General features: G+C 42.3%; 1 pseudogene; it reads left to right on the plus strand.

Annotated features, from left to right (window-relative positions):
• The first annotated feature begins 2180 nt into the window (after positions 1-2180).
• Positions 2181-2537, plus strand: LOC118897950 (annotated as a pseudogene).
• The last annotated feature ends 3955 nt before the right edge of the window (positions 2538-6492 follow it).

The following is a 6492-nucleotide window of genomic DNA, read 5'->3' on the forward strand; positions in this document are numbered from 1 at the left end:
AGGAATCAGGCTCCCTGACTTCAGACTATACTACAAAGATACAGTAATCAAGACAGTATGGTACTGGCACAAAACCAGAAATATAGACCAATGGAACAGGATAGAAAGCCCAGAGATAAGCCCATGCACATATGGTCACCTTATCTTTGATAAAGGAGGCAAGAATATACAATGGAGAAAAGACAGCCTCTTCAATAAGTGGTGCTGGGAAAACTGGACAGCTACATGTAAAAGAATGAAATTAGAACATTCCCTAACACTATACACAAAAATAAACTCAAAATGGATTAAAGACCTAAATGTAAGGCCAGACACTATAAAACTCTTAGAGGATAACATAGGCAGAACACTCCGTGACTTAAATCACAGCAAGATCCTTTTTGACCCACCTCATAGAGAAATGGAAATAAAAACAAAAATAAACAAATAGGACCTAATGAAACTTAAAAGCTTTTGCACAGCAAAGGAAACCATAAACAAGACCAAAAGACAACCCTCAGAATGGGAGAAAAATTTGCAAACAAATCAGTGGACAAAGGATTAATCTCCAAAATATATAAACAGCTCAGGCAGCTCGATATTAAAAAAACAAACAACCCAATAAAAAAATGGGCAGAAGACCTAAATAGACATTTCTCCAAAGAAGACATATAGATGGCCAAGAAGCACATGAAAAGCTGCTCAACATCACTAATTATTAAAGAAATGCAAATCAAAACTACAGTGAGGTATCACCTCACACCAGTTAGAATGGGCATCATCAGAAAATCTGCAAACAACAAATGCTGGAGAGGGTGTGGAGAAAAGGGACCCTTCTTGCACTGTTGGTGGGAATTGATACAGCCACTATGGAGAACAGTATGGAGGGTCCTTTAAAAACTAAAAATAGAACTACCATACGACCCAGCAATTCCACTACTGGGCATATACCCTGAGAAAACCATGATTCAAAAAGAGACATGTACCACAATGTTCATTGCAGCACTATTTATAATAGCCAGGACATGGAAGCAACCTAAGTGTCCATCGACAGATGAATGGATAAAGAAGATGTGGCACATATATACAATGGAATATTATTCAGCCATAAAAAGAAACGACACTGAGTTATTTGTAGTGAGGTGGTTGGACCTATAGTCTGTCATACAGAGTGAAGTAAGTCAGAAAGAGAAAAACAAATACCATATGCTAACACATATATATATGGAATCTTAAAAAAAAAAAAAAAAGGTTCTGAAGAACCTAGAGGCAGGACAGGAATAAAGACACAGACATAGAGAATGGACTTGAGGACACGGGGAGGGGGAAGGGTAAGCTGGGACGAAGTGAGAGAGTGGCATGGACATATATACACTACCAAATGTAAAACAGATAGCTAGTGGGAAGCAGCCGCATAGCACAGGGAGATCAGCTCAGTGCTATGTGACCACCTAGAGGGGTGGGATAGGGAGGGTGGGAGGGAGGGAGACCCAAAAGGGATGGGATATGGGGATATATGTATTTGTATAGCTGATTCACTTTGTTATAAAGCAGAAACTAACACACCATTGTAAAGCAATTATACTCCAATAAAGACGTTTAAAAAACTTATTAAAGAAAAGGGCACATTGACCATAAGTAAATAATATCCATGTTAAAGGTTAAATGCCCCTCTTCCTGGGATGCCAATGCTGGTACTCCTTTGAATGTAAGACTGCCTTCCCAGGTGTCAAGACCATACTAACTCACTGCGGACACGTTGATCGGTTTTGTTTTTTGGTTTTGTTTTGGCCGCAGCGGGCGGCTTGTGGGATATTAGTTCCCTGGCCAGGGATTGAACCTGGGCCCTTGGCAGTGAGAGCGCGAAGTCCTAACCCCTGCACCGCCAGGGAATTCCCTGTTCTTTTTTTTGATATCTTAAAGAAATGTAATCCTGACTTGTTCAGTGTTCTTTGTTCTGACAAGATATAAAACTGTGCTGAAAACCCTCCTTCTCTGGAGTAGTTTCTGAGAGTAATCTGGCAAGTGGGATTCCGGGCTAGACCTCAGTTTGGCTCAAATAAAACGTTTCTATTCTTATTATTGATTGTTTATGGATTATTTTCATTGACACCTCTGACCACTCTACAACCTTTTTTCCAGTGGCAGCCTTCAGAACCAACCACTGAGCTATCCTCGGCCACCAGGACCAGCCAACACCATTTTTTGAGCTTAGCGCCTTATTACTCATCAACCATGAGCTCCCAGATTCGTCAGAATTATTCCACCGAGGTGGAGGCCGCCGTCCACCGCCTGGTCAACCTGCATCTGCAGGCCTTCAACACCTACCTCCCTCTGGGCTCCTATTTCCACCGAGACGACGTGGCTCTGGAGAGCGTGGGCCACTTTTCCCACGAATTGGCCGAGGAGAAGCGTGAGGGTGCTCAGCCGTCTCTTGAAAATGCAAAGCCAGCGGGGCGGCTGTGCCCTCTTCCTGGACGTGCAGAAGCCACCCCAAGATGAGTGGGGTAAAACCCAGGACTCCGTGGAAGCTGCCCGCCAGACCCCCACCTCTGTGACTTCCCGGAGAGCCGCGACCTGGCTGAGCAGGTGAAACTCACCGAGACGATGACGACCACGTGACTTACCTCTGCAAGCTGGTTGGTCCCCAGGCTGGGCCGGGCGATTTCTCTTCCAAACACTCACCCTCAAGCCTGGCTAGGGCCTTCTGGAGCCCAGCTGTTACCAACCTGGGTTCTTGGCCTCTTTAATCAATAGAAATTGATAACAGGCCAGAGGGGGAATTTAGGCAAGGCTTTACTGGGACTCGTGCTGCAGCATGAGGGAGCAAAAGCAAGTAACAGGTGCCCTCGCTCGTTCCTGGGAATGGCGAGAGTGTGTTGCACTGGTCCCTTAAATGGGGTGAGGGTAGGGGTAGATTGGTGGGTCGGGCTGGAGGGGCGGCTTAGGTGATCTGCCTATCCCTTTGGTGGTGCTGTGAGCAGGGATCCTGGGTAGTACCCTGCTTTTGCTCCCCACACCTCAGAAGTGTCAGTTGGGTTTTGGCCCTTTTGTATCTCTTTGTTCATAATTTGCCCCAACTGTGCATGCAGGCAGTTATTTTTAGTCCCTTATAGTTTCTTTGTATTCTGTTGCTGGAGGAGAGATTTGTCCAGGTGCAAGCACTCCAGTAAAGGGTCCCAGGTCCCAGCCTGTCTCACAAGGGCCTTTGAGGAGCCCCTCTGGTGTCAAGGCTTCTACCTGAAGCCACTAGGCAGCTTTTTAACCACCCTGGAGCCCTCTCTCAAGCCTTGGACCAAATGGAAACAATAAAGCTTTTTGTAGCAAAAAAAATCATCATCATCATCAACTCATAAAATCGCCAAAATTTTGCTCTGGATAGAAAATTAAATTAATAGCTCAATTAATGTTTTCAGCCAAAATTCAACTCTTTCAGACTTCAAAAGCAAGAAAAAAGAATAAAAAAGAGTTTTCCATAGGAAAACAGATTTTACTTGTTTTTTTGATGTCTTTTTAAACTCAGAGGTCTACTGTGAAACTATTTATGAACCTGGAATATAAAATTGCATGTTGTTTAGTTATCTAAAATGCAGATATTTTTCCCTTCAAAACTTAAATTTAGTACTGAATTGCATTGAGAGCCAGTTATGAAAGGATAGTATGTCTTTTGCCATAAAAGTGGACATTTACTGAAAGTTCAACATGGAAAATCTCTGGAAAAACAGCTTTTATTTCTCAATGAAAACAATATTTGGGGGCTTCCCTGGTGGCGCAGTGGTTGAGAAACTGCCTGCCAATGCAGGGGACACGGGTTCGAGGCCTGGTCTGGGAAGATCCCACATGCCGCGGAGCAACTGGGCCCGTGAGCCACAACTACTGAGCCTGCGCGTCTGGAGCCTGTGCTCCGCAACAAGAGAGGCCGCGATAGTGAGAGGCCCGCGCACCGCGATGAAGAGTGGCCCCCGCTCTCCGCAACTAGAGAAAGCCCTCGCACAGAAACGAAGACCCAACACAGCCAAAAATAAATAAATAAATTAATTAATTAAAAAAAAAAAAAAAAAAAAAAAAAAAAAAAACAATATTTGTATTTGTCTTTACTATGTTTCAATAAAAATAATACCATTTATTTGCTTTTATATCACTTATAAAACACATTTGCATGAATCATCTCATTTGAACTTGACAACACTCCGAGATGAACAGGCGAGTTATGAGAGGACAACTTATTACCGAACCAAACAGGTCCCCTCACCTGCGCATAGTAAAGCCAATCTACTGACACCGGGTTGTGGTGAAGGAAAATGCAGCGTTTATTGCAGGGCACCAAGCAAGGAGTTCAGGACAGCTCGTGTCCAAAAAGCCAAACTCCCCTATGGCTTTCAGGAAAGCATTTGCCAGCTACAAATTGGCACTTGGCATCTACCTCTACAAGGATTAAATCATGAGCCGCTGCAGCTGCTGACTTTCAACACTCCTTGAAAGGAATTCAGGGTGGAGATCAGGAATGAGGCACTCTGCTCTGGGAAAAACTGGCAGAACAGGTCTTCAGATAATTAGATATTTTCAGGAGAAGGTTTTATGAGCCCAATTCTTGCATCTCCTCATATCTAGGAAAACGCTAAAATCCTTCATGGTGACGTCTGCTCCTCATGACTAGCAGAAACCTTCTGCAAAAAATGTGCTTAATTGCATGTACTCCCCCTTCACCAAAATCACATATATACTGACCTTCCCCCTGCCTCTTTGGAGCAGTTTCTCAGAGCTATCTGAAATGCTGTCTCCTGGGCTATAATCCTCAATTTGTCCCCAATAAAACTTAACTCACAACTCTCATGTTGTGCATTTTGTTTTCAGTTGACACATTTTAGAGGCAAGGTGAGGGAGGGGAGTCACAGGGTGCGTAACCAACTCGTGCACAATACTCTGGTTGATGGTGAGGTAACAGGGCTGTGTCACAGGGGTTATTATCAATCCTCAGGTGCCAGCAGGTCTGGGGGCTACATGCTCACGATTATCAAGTTGTTAATTTCTTCCATTTGGTGGTGGTTTTAGGATCTGTAAACCAACTCAGGAAATGTGCATCACATATTTTTATCTAGGCACTTTAGAGAGGAGCTAAAGCAGAGAATATGGGGGAAGGGTCTGTCCCGGGAAGGTCCCATAGGGTCCTGCTCGGTTACAAATTCACAGAGGGGGAAACTGAGATCTAGAGGTTAAATTTCTCAATGTGGAAAAGAAAAGATTACCATGGGATTGTACTCAGTTGACTTTATAAGGGGAAAAAAGAGAGAGATTGAGAGTGAGGGAAGAGAAAGTATTTCCTGGAAATATTATGTATTGAATTGTATAGAAACATGAAGACTAACCTCCTGAAAAATTATTTAAAATTTCAATATGTGGGACTTCCCTGGTGGCGCAGTGGTTAAGAATCTGCCTGCCAATGCAGGGGACACGGGTTCAATCCCTGGTTCGGGAAGATCCCACGTGCCGCAGAGCAACTAAGCCCACGGGCCACAACTACTGAAGACCGCATGCCTAGAGCCCAAGCTCCGCAACAAGAGAAGCCATCGCAATGAGAAGCCCGCGCACCGCATGGAAGAGTAGCCCCCGCTCGCCACAACTAGAGAAAGCCTGCGCGCAGCAACAAACACCCAACGCAGCCAAAAATAAATTAAAAAAAAAAATTTCAATACGTGAACCTTAAGTGACATGTGGGAAGCCTCATCTCATTGAAAATGAAGACTGCCACTATTGAGGGCCCTAATAAGTAGGATGATGTGTGACACAAAGTGAAGCAACGGCTTAATGAATCTCATTCTCTGATTTGAAGGTGGCATGTCTAAATCTTTTATAAAAAACAAAGTCACCCCAGAGTCTCTAGGAGTTAGGGAGTCAGTGAGCTGATTTATTATAAAAGAAAGTATGTACACACACTTCTAACGTATCTATATCTCTCTCTAGATATAGATATTATATATTATTTATATAAAATATCTATTTAATATATATAAATGTAATATACATTACATTTACTTGCTTTAAAAATCTAGAATCTATTTCTTTTTAGAACATTAATACCATGCATAGGACAATCAAATATTATGGTTATAAAATAATTTTTAATGTTAGAATATTCTTTTTATCAGTGGAAGAATATCCACTGAGAAAAAAGACTTAATTTCCTTTTATAAATAGTGGTGGATTAGAACTACACAATAGTTCTAACTCTGCTACTGCTGTGTATTTAAAGCCAAGATGATGACTATATTGAAAAAGAAGGAAGAGAAAATCAATAGATTATTGCTTCAATGGAGATCACAACAGTGCTGATTAGAGAACACAAATGGATTGCATAATAGTAAAATAACTATAAACTGGGTATGGATTTAAGCCTATGTTAAGACCATTCTTAACTGCATTGTATCTTTAGAAAACATACACTGAAATTACAACAGCAAATTAAATCTATTCGACCGCAAAATTTAATACATAAGAAAATAGCATTTATTAATG

Source organism: Balaenoptera musculus, chromosome 7 (assembly GCF_009873245.2).
Source record: "Balaenoptera musculus isolate JJ_BM4_2016_0621 chromosome 7, mBalMus1.pri.v3, whole genome shotgun sequence".
Lineage (NCBI taxonomy): Eukaryota > Metazoa > Chordata > Mammalia > Artiodactyla > Balaenopteridae > Balaenoptera > Balaenoptera musculus.